The following is an 18,422-nucleotide window of genomic DNA, read 5'->3' on the forward strand; positions in this document are numbered from 1 at the left end:
TCGCGTCAGGGGAACTCCGCATTAAATAAGTGGTGGGGAAACTGTGGTACGTAAAGGTGTGTTAAAGGAATAATAGAAAATCCATGTTCAAGGATATTCCTGTCGAGGGTATTCCGAGTTCAGGAGAATCTCCGTCAAGAAATCCACGCTCTGGAATTCCGTGCTGGAGGAATTCGTTGTTACGGGAATTCATGCAACAGTTGCGCCAAGCGACGGGTTCAACACTTCAAATCATCCAACTGCAAAGGAGAATGCATTAATTACTGGGGAATGGGGGGGGGGTTAAATTGCTTCATAACGAGGCTCGCGCTAACTGGGGGAGGAAACTACTTGCATTTACAACGAGGTCTCTATGGTTCCTTAATTATTTACAGGGGAATGAAATTACTTCCCCAAGGATATATTTCTGTTCCTCCCTCACTGAATGGGGGAAAAATTATTCTGTTCCTTCCTCACTTGATTGGGGGGGGGAATGACTTTTGTTCCTCTCTAACTGAATGGGGGAAAAATTACTTTCGTTCCTCTCTCACTGAATGGGGAAAATTACTTGTTCCTCCCTCGCTGAATGGGAGAAAATTACTTTTGTTCTTCCCTTGCTGAATGGGAGAAAATTACTTTTGTTCCTCCCTCACTGAATGGGAGAAAATTACTTTTGTTCCTCCCTCACTGAATGGGAGAAAATTACTTTTGTTCCTCATTTACCTAAGGGGGAAAATTAATTCTTTTCCTCCCTCAATGAAGGGGGGAAAACTACTTCAGTTCCTCCCTCAATGAAGGGGGAAAATCGACTCTTCCCTTACTAAATGGGGGAAAAATTACTTCTATTCCTCCCTCACTAATGGGGAAAAATTACTTCTATTCCTCCCTCACTAATGGGGAAAAATTACGTCCCAAACGAGGTATTTCTGTTCCACCTTTAATTACTACGGAGATGATGATTCTCTCACCTAACATGGGAATTCTTGTCTCACTGTACTTTAACATGGAAGAACTCTGCTGACTGTACTTAAGACCTCAATTAATTTAACCAGCACTTCTTAAGACAATCCGATTTGATAGTGATAAATTTATAATCAGAGTTGTAGTGAATAATACTACAAGTCAAAAATGCGGCGAAGTTTCTTCGGCACAATCGAGTTTTCCGTACAGCTTATAATGCTGTATGAAACTCTCACCCCCGGCCCATGAAACTGTCAGCTGCGGCCCATCATACTTTCAGCCACAGCCCGGTAGTGGCCTGTGTTGTTGGCACCTACAGCTGTGCCAGACGCACGATCACGGTGAACTCCTGTCTCTTACATGACTTTCAAGAAGACAGAAGTAGAATCCAAATGTACTTGAATACCTTGTATAAAATTTCCTTTGTTTTTCGATGTTCTGAAAGAAAAGGAATAAGGGTCACTCTAATGACCTAACTTGACCTAGCTTACGTGACCTAAATAACTAGGTGCTCTGGGTTGCTCAGTTCACTGTTGTCACAGCGAGCGTCACTGCAACCTTATCATAGGAATCTCATTAAAAGACTCAGAAAAAAAAGTCATTTTAATTAAGCCAAGAAAAATGTATTGGATTTTTTAGATGTATGGCGGACTCAACAACAACAACATCAACATCAACATCAACAACAACAAAACTGTAATGATAAGGAAAACATGACCTGAGGGCTAAACCACGTCACTACTAAATACGCAAAAGGCTTTAATTCACAAAATATTAAGATACGCACACACACATACATAGCCTATATATATATGTGTGTGTATGTATGCATGTAAGTATGTTGTATGTATGTATATATATATCATTATATATGTTTATATATTTATTTAAGTATATATATATATATATATATATATATATATATATATATATATATATATATATATATATATATTTGTGTGTGTGTGTATTTGTGGATTACTGACAAATACGACCCGATGACTCATACTCAACCCCTAGGGGCCAAATGATCCAGCGAGCGAGTTAATTAATTATTAAGTCATTAAGCTGACCGGGGTTAATGAAGAAGCGACAGAAGATGGCCGTCGACGGCGAACGGGGATTTGAGATTTTGCAATTCCCGTGATTCCCGGTTTTGAATTCCCGTGATTCAAGGTTTTAATTCCCGTGATTCCCGGTTTTTGAATTCCCGTGATTCCCGGTTTTGAATTCCCGTAATCCCCGGTTTTGAATTCCCGTGATTCCCGGTTTTAAATCTCCGTTTTTGAATTCCCATAATTCCCGGTTTTGAATTCCCGTGATTCCCGTTTTGAATTCCCGTTTTCAATTCCCATAATTCCAGGTTTTGGTTCTGAATTCCCGTAATTCCCGGTTTTGAATTCCTCAGACTATTAGATTTTTGTTAACGGAATGTAGAATTCGACGGCGAAAGGGATTTGGGAGAGATCTCGATCTCCGGATTTTGCAATTCCCGGTTTTGAATTCCTTAGACCAGGACCCACGAGGTCATTCAGCGCTGAAAGGTAAACTGAGAGTGGATAAGTTTGAAAGGAGTAACAGGAGGATAGCAAGATGGAAGACAGAGAATAAGAATGGAGGTACAGTAAAAGGAATGAAATGGGATTGCAGAAGGGGGCCGAAGGGACGCTGCAAAAAAAGGAAGGAACCAGTAAATATAATAGAAATTCTAGTTTTTCGCAAATAACAATAATAAACACAGTATTAATACGAATGTTTACATGAAACAATATAACGAAAAACCACAGGGTCTGTTGAAGACAGTAATATACACTACACTGCAATAACACTTTCCCCTCTGTCAATCAAAGCAAGCCATAAATTAAGCACATCTCTTTGATGTGAGAGACCTTACCTTACAGACCTTACAATTCGTTCGGGTTGCCCCAGGTCCCTCAGTGTGAGGCACCTTTGATGTCTACCAGAGAGTTGCTAACGCATCTTCCGGTATATTTTGCATCTTCCAGTCTTGGATGGTCTGGGATGCATCTTAGATATTTGTCGAGCTTATTCTTAAACACATCTACGCTCACTCCTGTTATGTTCCTCAGATGAGCTGGTAGCGCATTGAATAGACGCTGCATTATCGATGCTGGTGCGTGGTGGATTAATGTCCTGTGTGCTTTCCTTAATTTTCCTGGTAAAGTTTTTGGCACTATTAATCTACCTCTGCTTGCTCTTTTTGATAATTTTAGTTCCATGATGTTTTCGGTAATTCCTTCTATCTGTTTCCATGCTTGAATTACCATGTAGCGTTCTCTTCTCCTTTCAAGACTATATAAATTTAAGAATTGTAGTCTTTCCCAGTAGTCAAGGTCCTTAACTTCTATTCTAGCTGTAAATGACCTTTGTACACTCTCTATTTGTGCAATATCCTTTTGGTAGTGTGGGTACCATATTATATTGCAATATTCAAGTGGACTACGTACGTACGTTTTATAAAGCATAATCATGTGTTCAGCTTTTCTTGTTTTGAAGTGCCGGAACAACATTCCCATTTTTGCTTTGCATTTTGCCAATAGAATTGCTATTTGATCATTGCATAACATATTCCTATTCAACATCACACCAAGGTCTTTAACTGCTTCCTTGTTTGTGATTGTCTCATTATTAGGTCCTTTATATGCATATAGCATTTCTACTTTATCACCATAGTTCATTGATTCAAATTTATCAGAGTTAAATACCATCCTATTGATCTCTGCCCATTTATATATTTTGTTTAGGTCTCTTTGTAGCAAGTTCCTATCTTCATCACAAGCAATTTCTCTACTTATTCTTGTGTCATCTGCGAAACTTCTTACTACTGAGTCCTTAACATTACTGTCTATGTCTGCAATCATAATCACAAACAGCAATGCAGCTAACACCGCACCCTGTGGTACACGGATATTACCGTAGCTTCATCCGATTTCTCATCGTTTGCAATCACTATCTGTTTTCTATTTTGCAAAAATTCTTTATCCATCTTCCTACTTTGTCAACAATGTTATGTTTTCTAATTTTTTCACTTTAATATATTATGATCTACCTTGTCAAAAGCTTTTGCAAAGTCTAGGTAAACCACATCTGTATCTTTTTCATTTATCATATTTTTATATATGCTTTCATGGTGGACTAACAGTTGGGTTTGTGTACTTTTTCCGGGTACAAAACCATGTTGTCCTATATTGAACAATCTATTTTTCATTAAATGTTTCATTATATTTTTTTCATTACCCTTTCATATACTTTCATAATATGAGATGTCAGACTCACAGGCCTATAATTACTTGCCTCTAGTCTTGAACCACTTTTTGAAAGTAGGAGTAATATATGCTAATTTATGCTCATCATAAATCTTGCCTGTATCTATACTTTGTCTTAATAATATTGCTAGTGGCTTTGCGATTGAATGAACCACTTTCTTTAACAATATGGCAGGTACTCCATCTGGTCCTGCTGCTGATCCATTTTAATTTCATTAATAGCCTGCACAATATCGGCTTCTGTAATATCTATATCTGATAAGTATTCAGTATTTTCATCTCTTATTTCTGTATCATTATCTTCATTGTCAATTCTAGGTGTAAATTCACTCTTATATCTTTCTGCTAATATGTTTACATATTTCCATTTTTTCATTCGTTAATCGCCCTTCAATTCTTAGAGGGCCTATTTCTACTCTTATTTTATTCATCTTTTTGCATATGAATAAAAAATTTTAGGGTTTTGCTTGATATTTTGTAGTGTCATTTCTTCTAGGTTCCATTTTTCATTTTCTTTTGATTGTATAATCTTTTGTTCTGCATTTTCTATCTTACTTTTAGTTCCATCACTTTCCATGCATTCTTTTCTTTTGCAAGAGCTTTTTCCACTTTCTAATTTTCTGGAACAAGATCCTTCTGTCTCTTGGAATTCGTGACTGATGCTTACTTTTTTCTTGGTATATATTTTTCCACTATTTCCTCTAATATTTTATATAATATATCGGTATTTACCTGTATATCACCACTTACAAATATGTTTTCCCATTCTTTGTTTAATTCTTCATTTATTTTTGACCAATTTATATTTTTACTATAGAAATTGTATTTTCCATATCCTTCCCATTTTTTCGTCTCTTGCATTTCTTTGTTTTCGTATGTTCTGGAACGGACTGTGAGTTCTATGACATTATGGTCCGAAATACTCGTGTTATATACTATTATTTCTTTAACATAGTTCACCTCATTCACAAATACTAGGTCTAAAATATTATCCTTTCTTGTTGGTAGGTGATTTATTTGCTAAACGTTATGTTCTAGTAGCATATCTAATAGCTTTTCAAATTGCCTCTTATCTTCTGCACTACTATTGCTCTCTTTTTATATGTATAAATACAACCACAGTCTCCTATTCGTTCTTTCCATTCTACAAAAGGAAAGTTAAAGTCTCAGTTAGGAGTATAGTCCAGTCCTTGTGATTTCTACATATTTCATCCAATTTTTCAATTATTATGTCAAACTCTTTAGTATTAGGGGTCTATATATTACAATGTTCACTAATTTTTCAGAGAGAGAGAGAGAGAGAGAGAGAGAGAGAGAGAGAGAGAGAGCGTGTGTGTATTTATTTCGCAACAGACATTTCAATTAAGCTAGAAAAAATTCATTCAAAAGATCTGAGGTATTCCACTTTAAATATAAAAAAAATCTACAAAATCTCTCGATACGCGACCATTACGGTTATAGTGCTGTTACGCACCGCAATAAAAAGACATATTTTAAACAATACTGATCAGTTTTTTCTGCCACAACAGTTCTGCAGATCGATTCATTCAAGGCAGACGACTGCTGACTAACGGTACCCACCCAGGAGATGTGTACGAAACATACTTAACGGGGTATTCATCTAAATGAATCCGGAATCGTACCTTGCAGTGGCGTAACTATAGCGTTACTGGCGGCCGGGGCGGACTCTGGAAGTGCCACCTAATTCCCGTGCTAGAAATTACTAAAGTGGTGAGAATCAAACGCACATTTTAAGCCTTAACATCTCAGTCATTTATTTAAATTCATAAAGCTAAGACAAAAACAACACAGCAGATTTACAACGAGCTTTGTTAGAAGCGAGTTCGCTAATAACAGCATCAGAGTCCAACTGATTAGTCGATAATTGGCTGTTCATTGTTCCGATCAGACGAAATGTGCTAGAAAATCTAGAATTATGTCAGATCAGACCTGCTCAAAAGATGTCAGAGTGACCCCACCCCAACCCCGCGGACAATACCGTCACGGGCGGACCCCAATCCCCCCCCCCTTAGTTACGCCACTGTTATCTCGCAAAAACAAAAGACGTTTGAACAAAGAGAAATGAGAAAAAAAAAAAGATGTTGGACGTCACTTCAACAAGAGTCAAGTCAAAACAATAAATGTCACATTTGAACAATAACAGTCAACTAAATGTACAATACCCCTAACCCCTGAAGAAGCGGTACCCCAGCTTCCTTAAAGAGATATTTACTATGAAAAAAGTAAAAAATGCGCCGAAGTTTTCTGTACAGCGTATAATGCTGTATAAGCCGCGGCCCATGAAACTTTAACCTTGGCCCCGTGGCGGCCTATCCTATAGCGGCGCCAGACGTACGATCATAGCTAATTTTAACTTTAAGTCAAATAAAAACTACTGGAGCTAGAGGGCTGCAATTTGGTAAGTTTGATGATTGGAGGGTGGATGATCAACATACCAACTTGCAGCCTTAAGTGTGGGCAGAAAAAAGTGCGGACAGAATAAAGTGCGGACGGACAGACAAGTAGCCATCTCAGTAGTTTTTATTACAGAAAACTAAAATCAGAGTGAGGAATATAAATTAACACAAAATGAAAAAGAATGACCGGACTGATTTGTGTAAAAGTGACAACTGACAGGCGTAACTTTCACCAAAAAAAAAAAAAAAAAAGACAGCCTGACAGGCGTAACTTTAAAAAAAAAAAAGACAGCCTCACAGGCGTAACTTTCACAAAAAAAGTGACAACTGACAAGCGTAACTTTCACCAAAAAAAAAATGACAGCCTGACAGGCGTAACTTTCACCAAAAAAAAAAAAATGACAGCCTGACAGGCGTAACTTTCACCAAAAATAAAGGACAGCCTGACAGGCGTAACTTTCACCAAAAAAAAAAAAAAAAATGACAGCCTGACAGGCGGAACTTTCATTAAAAAAAAAAAGGAAAAGTTTAATTTAAAATGAATTACAGCGCCATTCAGGGTTCATCAACTTTACGAAAAAACTTTGTGAGCATTAAGGAAACTTCTGAAAGGTGAGGGATTATCAGTTGAAGCTTTAAGCGAAAATCAACAAGAAAGCGCAAATCTCCCAAGTCATGGGAATTCGTTAGAGTTAACATCATACTTTTACCTAATACATTTTCAAAGTTTCCGTGAAAGCCCCTCCGAGAAGCCCCCCCCCCCGCCCCCCCCTCAACAACTATCAACAAAGTAACAAACTTTATGATGTCAGTTCTTTGTTCCTAATTGCAAAACTTCGCTTTTTCAAAATGGGGGGGGGAGGGGGGGGGGCGGGGGAAGCCTGGGAAATCTTGAAGTCGAATGGGAAACTTGGATGGCTCTTGCGAAGAAAGATCTATCAGCTAACCGAGGAATTTTGCAGAAACAAAAAAAAAAAAAATCAAGAAACAAAACAAAAAACAAAAAAAAAAACGCACGTCGTTTTTGGATACATTTAAGAAAAAATTTTTTTTTTTCATTTTAACTGAATTGAACTGAATATAGGATTCAGGGCAAAGGCCAAGCACTGGGACCTATGAGGCCTTTCAGCGCTGAAACGGAAATTGACAGTAAAAGGTTTGAAAGGTGTAACAGGAGGAAAACCTCAAAGCAGTTGCACTATGAATCAATTGTTGGGAGAGGCTGGAAAGAAAGATGGAAGAAAGAGAATATGAAAGGAGGTACAGTAAACGAAAGGGGTTGCAACTCAGGGGATGCGGGCACGCTGCAAAGAACCTTAAGTAATGTCTACAGTGCACCGCATGAGGTGCACTGACGGCACTACCTCCCTAGGGTGTTTCATTTTCATAAAAACAAGCGAAGTTGTTAACCTCCACACTACCTGATGTTAGCTGATCCGTTCACATCCAACGGCTATCGATGATATTAATCCCAAAAATGACCAAAACGTGCTCCTTATTGTACAAACACCAAAGTTAAAAGAATATTTTAAATCACGCTTCCTATGCATAACGTCCAGGAAAAAAAAATAAAGCTTTCAGTGCACAGCCTGGTGGAAAAAAAAAAAAAACAACTTCTGTGTTAAGTCTCAAAAGTTCGCTCTCTTTGGAAAATATCTGTCCGCACTTTTTCTGACCGCCCTCAGATCTTAAAAACTACTGAGGCTCGACCCACCAATGATCCAACATAGTAAATTGCAGCCCTCTAGCCTCAGTAGTTTTTATTTCATTTAAGGTTAAAGTTAGCCATATTCGTGCATCTGCCATCGATATAGGACAGGCCACCACCGGCCCATGGTTAAAGCTTCATGGGCCGCGGCTCATACAGCATTATACCGAGATCACCGAAAGATAGATCTATTTTCGGTGTCCTTGATTATACGCTGTACAGAGAAGTGTCTTTCGGCGCATTTTTTACTTTTTTTTTATTCACGCTTTTTGAAAATTATCTGCTGAAAAAGTTTCAGTCAACGAAAATCAGTCAGAAAAGTTCACCATCTGATCAGAATTCCCAGAATTTGTAAAAAAATAAATAAATAAATAAAAACAAAACCAAAAATAAAATCACACTTTCTGAGCAAAATCTATCGTAAAAGCTCTGCCTGCGATAACGTTCACAACGTCTAAGCATAACTGCGGGAGAAGTTCTACTTTTTTATCTCGACTTAAAATTCACAGTTTTCTAAAAAAAAAAAAAAGCAAGCAAGAAATCTCCTTTTTGTAATGCGTACTTATCTGGCGAAAATCGCACTTTTTAAGCAGAACACGTCTCAGAAGTAATCAAGCAAGAACCGCATACATTTATGAAAAAGGAATCTTTAAGAATATCACAAACTTTAAAAACCTTAACCAACAAAAATAAACAAAATATTTCTTATATAAAATCGGGAACATGAAAGGAAATTTGCAAAGCAAGATTCAACTTTCACTCCGACACAAAAACCATATTCATTAAACCAAATGTTTATTAGTCTCTTAGAGAAAATATACCACTGCGAAAACCATTTCAGGTGGTGTATAAGATCCAAACAAAGTATGTGGTAAGATTTCCAGATTATTGCACTTCTATTTTTGGACGCAACGACTTAGATTCCCATTGATAAAACAAACCGACCAATAAGTCTCTTTTATCCATCCCAAAGTTCGCGAAGCTGAAAGTTTCTAATTATTGCTTGCAACCACAAGCGAATTACGAAGGTTGTCTGAGAGAGAGAGAGAGAGAGAGAGAGAGAGAGGTAAGTGTCCATGGAGAGAGAGAGAGAGAGAGAGAGAGAGAGAGAGAGAGAGAGAGAGAGAGAGAGAGAGATTACTAATTTCGCTCGGTTCAGAAGCGGCTCCCGAGGAATCCACTAGATAAGAGATAAGGCCCCTACTAATTTAAAGAAGGATTTAAGGAAAGGGTTGAGGAACCTAGGTATCAAATTACAACAGATGTCTGCCACAAGAACGCCACAACAACTGGATAACAATTCGATACGATACAGGAATACAAAAGGAAAAAAAAATGATAAAAATAGTAAACTACACTTTAATCTGATAAAATCCCTTCACAAAATTATTTTGAAAGAACGAAAAATCCAGTGACAAAAAAAAAAAAAGTAAAAAATCGAGTTTTCAGTACATCGTATAATCAAGGCCACCGAAAACAGATCTATCTTTCAGTGGTCTCGGTATAATGCCGTATGAACCACGGCACATGAAACTGTAACCACGGCCTGGTGGTGGCCTATCCTACATCTCTGCCGGAAGCACGATTATGGCTAAATTTAACCTTAAATAAAAATAAAAACTACTGAGGCTAGGGGCTGCAATTTGGTGTTTGATGACTGGACGGTGGGTGATCAATATACCAATTTGCAGCCCTCTAGCCTCGGTAGTTTTTCAGATCTGAGGGCGGACAGAAAAAGTGCAGACAGAAAAAGTGCAGACAACAAAGTGCGGACGGACAGACAAAGACGGCGCAATAGTTTTCTTTTACAGAAAACTAAAAGCTGTCAAAATCTCTCACAATATTTCGTTCTGAAAACGAAACTTAAACAGTGGCTCCAAATGAGTCTAAAATACTTCCAAATCCACTCGTGCTGATTAAAAGACTTTTGTCTCCTAATTTCGTCACTCTAACAATTGCAATAAATTCTTTCCATCAATTAAACAGAGGGGATCCTACACTCAATTATTTTGAAACCATGACACAAAGGGACACTCATTTGTTTCACTTCCCGCAGGAGTGATCGATTAACATATAGAGAAGTGGTAGAAGTTTGTCTATTTCTATTGCATAACAAATATTTCTTTTTCTTGTGCCATATAGATTTAAACTAGAAATTCTACGAAGGAAATTCTTTCAAGTTTCAATTCCAGACACAATCACCTGTCGTTGGAGAGAGAGAGAGATGGAGAGAGAGAGAGAGAGAGAGAGAGAGAGAGATATTTTTTTGCACGTCAGCTTAACAGAGAGAGAGAGAGAGAGAGAGAGAGATTTTTCCAGTCATTTTTTAGTTTTAACACGTTAGTTTAACCGTAAGTACACCATATAACAAAAAAAAAAGGAAAGTGGAAAGAAAAAATCTCCCGAAAAGCTTCTCCAAAAAAAAAAAAAAAAAAACGCCATCAATTAGTATCAAGCATCCAAATTCCTGGGCCGCGATCTCTCCTCTCCCACCAGTCCGGCTTGACGCGACGCCAATCTCGAAGATAAATGGAACGTCCTCCAAAAGATTTCTAATTAAATAGTTCTCCCGCACGGCCTTGTCTTTTATTGTTCCTTGGAAGCTCTTATCTTATACTGGTCGCTGGCAGAGTGGTTAGTGTCGTGGCATGCCACTCAGATGTCGCGGGGGGTTCGCGTCTCCCCCAGGGCGATGAAAAATCACTGACTCTGTGCCATGATCAGTTACTGTCGCGGTGTGGGGACTTTGGTGGGAGGTTGAAACCAACTAAGTCAGTGGCCTCTTTGGTGTGCTTGTTCCGTGTGAATAGGTTTCATCTATCTACTGAAATAATAATAATAATAATAATAATAATAATAATAATAATAATAATAATAATAATAATAATAATAATAATAATATTCTCTGGAAGCCTGAATTTCAAGTCAGTGGTCACTTTGGTGGGCTTCTTCCATGTGAATAGGTTTCATCTACTGAAATAATAATAATAATAATAATAATAATAATAATAATAATAATAATAATAATAATAATAATAATATAAAAGGAGGTTGAAGGTAAGCTCTAGTATATTTTTCTTGTGACTGTCCGGTGATCTTAAGCCGGGCTAATAACGCATCCAAGAAACCAGTTAATGAATAATTTTCTGGAGTCGCAACTACGCCTTGTTCTAATTACCAGTTATCAGTTTTCGTCATAAAAATTTATATAATAATTATTAAAATGTATATTTGTGAAACACAATGGCCCCTGGTGGTGAATTTGTATTTGGCATCTGGCCGCAAATAAGGTACGATCTTGACCTCATTCGGGACATCAGCTGCACTTTCGGAGGATAAACAAAAATTATTTTGAGATGATCCACAAACTTCTCATTGAGAGAGAGAGAGAGAGAGAGAGAGAGAGAGAGAGAGAGAGAGAGAGAGAGAGAGAGAGCCGAATCTGGAGTCTCTGTATCTTGTATATTTGATCCTTTATCGTTCAGTTTAATTTATTTTTAACCTTTGGCATCCAAATACAGCCATAATTTTGAATATTTGATTCGTCATAAAATGCAGAAACCCCATTACACACACACACACACATATGCATATATATATATGTATATATATATATATATATATATATATATATATATATATATATATATGTATGTAATATATATATATATATATATATATATACATACATATATATATATATATATATATATATATATATATATATATATATATACATATACACATATATATAATAAACACAGTATTTCGTCAGAAGAATAGGAAGTGATAAATACTTCACACACGTAAATGCGAAACATATAAACGATATCCCTTTTTCCATAAAAATTTAACATCACCCATGACAATCCAGCAGGGCGGAAGACGCCCACAAAAGAACACCCACACAATTGCAATTAACTTTCATTAGCAAGGCATTACATATTTTTGTGACGAGAGAGCGAGTTTCAAAAAATGCCCGAAGACTGACCCTAATTATGTATGTAATACCGGTACAGAATATTCTGACATAGCGAGACGTTCAAAAATAAAGGACAAAATGAGTTATCATTTTAGAGGGTTAAATACCCACCCCCTCCCCTAAAAAAATACGTCCGTGCCTAGATAAATAAAGAAAAAATGTATACAGGCATGCCTGCAATTAGAGGTCTGGCGTACAGTTATTTCCAAAAATTCCTGCTTCAAAATATAAACTAGAGATCTGGCGTACAGTTATTTCCAAAAATTCTTCTTCAAAATATAAACGAAGTAGCAAGAGATTTACACAGCATTACAGAACGTTCCATCATCCAGTGATAGCTAAGCGCAACGTTGAGAGTTTTCTACAGATACCTACTAGAAGGACGCAGCGTACAGTGACTTTAAGGGATCTGGACTTCAGAATATAAATGTACTCGCCAGAGATTTCTATAGCCTTGTAGAACATCATCTGGGACGTAACAACGTTTTGCCATTACCTGCCCATAAAAGTCGTGGTGAACAGATATGGAAAACGTTTTTATTATTATTATTATTATTATTATTATTATTATTATTATTATTATTATTATTATTATTAGATGTGAATAAACGAAAAAAATATTTAAAAAAATGTTTAAACCTCAAACGCTACAAATGGACTTATCAAGACCAGAGTTCCTGTTGTAGCAAAATCAAACACACAAACACACAATATACATACACACATATATATACATACATACTAATATATATATACATACTATATATATATATACATACTAATATATACATACTAATATATATGCATATATATACATTATATATATATTAATATCTATACATATATATAAATACATACATATATATACATACTAATATATATACATTATATATATATACATATATGTATACATACTAATATATATACATATATATACATACATTATATTATTATATATATTATTAATATATATCTATACATATATATACATACATACATACATATGTATATGTATATACATGTGCGTGTGTGCGTATTTGTCAGTTATACACACGTGTTTAACATCAAGTCGCAAATACATGCAGAATGAAGAGCGCAGGTCAAAAAACAAAACAAAGGAAATAGATCACGCTTCTCACAAAAGGAATTAAACGATTCTTCTTCTTCTTCTTGAAGAAGGAGAAGAAGAAGAAGAATGGCATGCACGACCCGCACAAAGAGCAATCATCTTCCCGTTTTTACGCATTTTAGTCAAGAACTCTAATAAATGATCCCCCCTCGAGTTATAAATCAAGAAAGGAATGGGTTCCAAAAGAATAAATTAACACTGATGAAGTGCTTAGTGTGTCTGACAGGTTTCAGAATTCGACAGTCCATTTAGAAACGGGACTCTGTTAGAAATGTTCTTAACACCAGTTGCCTAAAATTATTAGGAAAAACCAGTAAAAAAATGCGCCGAAGTTTCTCCGGCGCAACCGAGTTTTCTGTACAGCGTATAATCAAGGCCACCGAAAATAGCTCTATCTTTCGATGGTCTCGGTATGATGCTGTATGAGCCGCGGCCAGGTGGTGGCATATCCTATATCGCTGCCAGAAGCATGACTATGGCTAACTTTAACCTTAAATAAAATCAAAACTACTGAAGAGGCTAGAGGGCTGCAATCTGGTATGAAACCCCAAAAATATTCTTATCCTGAAACCAAAAACTATTTTCATCCTGAAACCATTAGCCTAAATACTCTTATCCTAAAACCAAAAAAATATTCATATCCTGAAACCATTAAATATTCTTATCCCGAAACCAAAAAATATTCTTATCCTGAACCCAAAAATATTCTCATCCTTGAACCAAAACATATTCTCACCCTGAAACCAAAAAATATTCTTATCCTGACAAAAAAATATTCCTATCTTGAAACCAAAAATAATTCTTATCCTGAAACCAAAAATTATTTTTATCCTAAAACCAAAACATATACTTATCCTAAAACCAAAAATTAAATTATTCTTATCCTGAGACCAAAAAATATTATCCTGAGACCAAAATATGTACCTATCCTGAAACCAAAAAATATTCTTATCCTGAAACCAAAAAATATTCTTATCCTGAAACCAAAAAATATTCTTATCCTGAAACCAAAAAAATATTCTTATTTGAAACCAAAATTGTTCTTATCCGGAAACCAAAAAAGATATTCTTATCCTGAAACCAAAAAATATTCTTATCCTGAAACCAAAAAAATATTCTTATTTGAAACCAAAAATTGTTCTTATCCGGAAACCAAAAAATATTATCCTGACACCAATTATCAAAACTAAACATACCGGACGAGAACAGCAAGCAATACTTTGTACAGCTCGCTTTCTGTATTCCAAAAACAATCACTTCTTTTACCCATCGCCATTTTCCTTTTGGGGGAATTCCCCTCGCATCTTTGGCAATAAATTTCGCTAATTTGGCGTCAGTTCCGATGATTTATTTCCTCCTGCCTGATTCACCACATCATAAATCCATTTGAGAGCCAATACACACCAGCCATTATTTATGCTCATTAGACATCGGCACGTTCTATTTCTACTTATCGTGGATGTATGTATGTATGTATGTATGTATGTATGTATGTATGTATGTATGTATGTATGTATGTATATATATATATATATATATATATATATATATATATATATATATATATATATATATATATATATATATATAAATTCAGCGCCCCCTTATACCGTCAAATATGACTGAAATATATAGGCAATTATTCTTGTACTTCTCTCCCTACCCACCTATGTTCAAAATATAATATATATATATATATATATATATATATATATATATATATATATATATATATATTATATATATTTAGAAAAAGAGAAGAACCTTGTTACCCAATTTCGGTTTTCATTCCAATTAATGTTGGGGCACAAAAGCTTAAGAACAAATGACAAAACCGGGAGAGGACGCCGGGAGAAAGTAATTACAACAGCCCAATGGGAAATTCAATTTAAACTTCAAGCCTTTAAGTAATCACGGGCTTCAAACAACGACGACGGAAACTATTTATAAGATTACGGAAATCAATATCTTCGGCGTAATCGAGTTTTCTGTACAGCGTATAATCAAGGCCACCGAAAAATATACCTATCTTTCGGTGGTCTCGGTATAATGCTGTATGAGCTGCGGCCCATGCGACTTTAACCAAGGCCCGGTGATGGCCTTCCCTATATCGCTGCCAGACGCAAGATTATGGCTAACTTTAACCTTAACTAAAATCAAAACTAGTGAGGCTAGAGGGCTGCAATTTGGTGTGTTTGATGGTTGAAGGATGGACGATCAACATACCAATTTGCAGCCCTCTAGCCTCAGTAGTTTTTAAAATCTGAAGGCGGACAGAAAACGTGCGGAAGGACAGACAAATAGCCATCTCAATAGTTTTGTTTTACAGAAAACGAAAAAGCGACTATAATAAATTTATGGTTATAACATCAATGTCTTCATAAAAACAATAGACTACGATCATTCTCCAATTAAAAAACTAATATTTGAATTGAAAGAGTGGGTATAATGATTTTCGATTAAAAAATAATGACTCAATTCTCGAAATAATGATCAACCGTTGTAAACTTCAAGTGAAAAATAACGAAATCATTTTTGCAATTATCATCAATATATGGCCGAAGTGGGCTAATAAAAAGAATAAAAACTTTCGTCAACAAACAATATATTTCTATAAAACTGTACATATTAGTTAAAAAAAAATACGCAACCTTAATCAATATTTAGCTTAAGAACTACGCACCATTATTAAGTGTCAAGTTAAAAATAACGCAACATTAGTCAATACTGAATCACAGTACTTGAAATAATTATATTTATGACTAAAAAATTTTGACATCAATTAATTTTCGGTCAAAAAAATACAATTTTCATCAACATTCAATTAAATTATATAATTATATCTTGGGGTTAAAATGTTAAGCTAATATGTTAATCCTAATTACATTCTGTTATTGAAGCATTTAATTTTTTTTTTATTTTTTTTAGTAAAAATTATATGCTCTACAAGCAAAAGGATTTTTGTTACCCTTTATTTTTATTTATTTTTCCGTTTGCTTACTTACTTTTGTTTTTATTTTTTACCATATTTTTTTATTTTAACTGATTTTCATCTTTAATTATACTTATTTCTATTCTTATCTAATTTTCTCATTTATTGCTATTTTTATCTGTTTATATTTCTTTCTATATATCTGTATTTACTTTAGCTTATTTATATTTATATAGAACTGTCGCTGATGTCAAGCTAATCATCTTGGCAACCAACATACCCAAAGGACATGCAATGAATGATTAGTGAGCGAATGCTTTCAAAGCACCCGACAGGAATATTATCAGACACCAAGCACACAATCAGGGATTAGCGTTTCACTTTTCCCCTTTCCTGTAATTTACTTTGGTCGTGGTGCGTTGCTGTGTTAAACTGATAACCATGTTGAACTGTCATATATATATATATATATATATATATATATATATATATATATATATATATATATATATATATATATATATATATATATATATATATATAACCCTACTTTTGTCTTAGATTAATGAGATACAACAACTGATCTAAAGTTACTGAAATATTAGTCATTTGAGAAAAAAGAGGTTAATGAAAAAATAAACTATATGCATGTAAATATATACATACATACATATATTATTTATGAATGTTCCCCACTGGCTGTCGGCCTAATAAACAGGAGATCAGCGCCTGCCCTATGAGCCTACTGAGGCCCAGGACTTTAACTAATATATATATATATATATATATATATATATATATATATATATATATATATATATATATATAAAGAAGACAGACAGCCTGAAAGCACTGCTAAACCTAACACACGTCCTCTAGCGACCCACGATCAGAACTCCCTAGGCACATTCAATCACGAAACGAAGAAGACACCATTATTTTCCTTGCAAGGGTACACAACTCTCCGGGAGGTGCGTTTGTGAAACGCCACTGCCCCAGATAGCAGGTATTTCAAATGCGAAAGTCACAATCGAGATTTCAAAGTCACTAACTTTGGCTTTCTCTGAAAGAGCTTTCTATGAAAGGGCTTTATTATTGGAGTGATAGTCCGGAGTCCTTGAAGTTCGAAAAGTTGTGTTTAAAAAATTCTACGGAATTTACACACTTGATTTCACCTTCTGACAATCTTTTGTATTAATAAAAAAATTCTCAAGCAAACATAAGGATTAGAATAGAATATCCAATTTAGGCCACAGGCCAGGCGCTGGGATCTATGAGGTCATTCAGCGCTGAAACGGAAATTGACGGTAAAAATTTAAATGGTGTAACAGGAGGAAAACTTCGCAACTGCACTATAAAACTTCGCAACTGCACTATGAAACAATGGTTAGGAGAGGGTGGAGAGTATATGGAAGAAAGAGAATATGAACGGAGGTACAGTAAAACGACAAACATAAGGAGTGTACACGTTGGCGGTCGCACAAACACGAGGAAGCAGACGATCTCACATTTAAGCATGCTAGCCAGTCTAGTCAGTCTTTATGCCAGGCTAGACTGATATATCTAAAAATGTACGGTAGGCGCAGTCACGATGACAAGGACACTGACAGAAGGATAAATTCCAGGAAAAACTTCCTCCAGACTTTGTCGATGGGAACTATAAACCAACATTCCCTCGAACCCGCCCCCCACAAGAAATGGGAACTAAAACCAACATCCCCCAAAAATATAACAAAATAGGCGTAAACCCTCCCCCCCACCAAAAAAAAAAACCTACTCCTGTGTTACATGCAAACGAATCAGGATAATCTTTCATGCAAATTCCCTCATTTGGACCCAAAGTCACGAATCGCGGGAAGGGTTCCACGAAATCCCAGCATCGCAAATCCTCCTCCTCATCCTCCTCCGCCTCCTCCCTCCTCCTCCGTCGACAAGATGCGGAAAACGTCAAAAACCTCCGTCCGGAATGAGATCGAATTCTTGTCGATTAATTAAAGGATCTCAGAACAGATTACCTGCCGCTGAGGC

Source organism: Macrobrachium rosenbergii, chromosome 37 (genome assembly GCF_040412425.1).
Source record: "Macrobrachium rosenbergii isolate ZJJX-2024 chromosome 37, ASM4041242v1, whole genome shotgun sequence".
In the NCBI taxonomy this organism is placed as follows: domain Eukaryota; kingdom Metazoa; phylum Arthropoda; class Malacostraca; order Decapoda; family Palaemonidae; genus Macrobrachium; species Macrobrachium rosenbergii.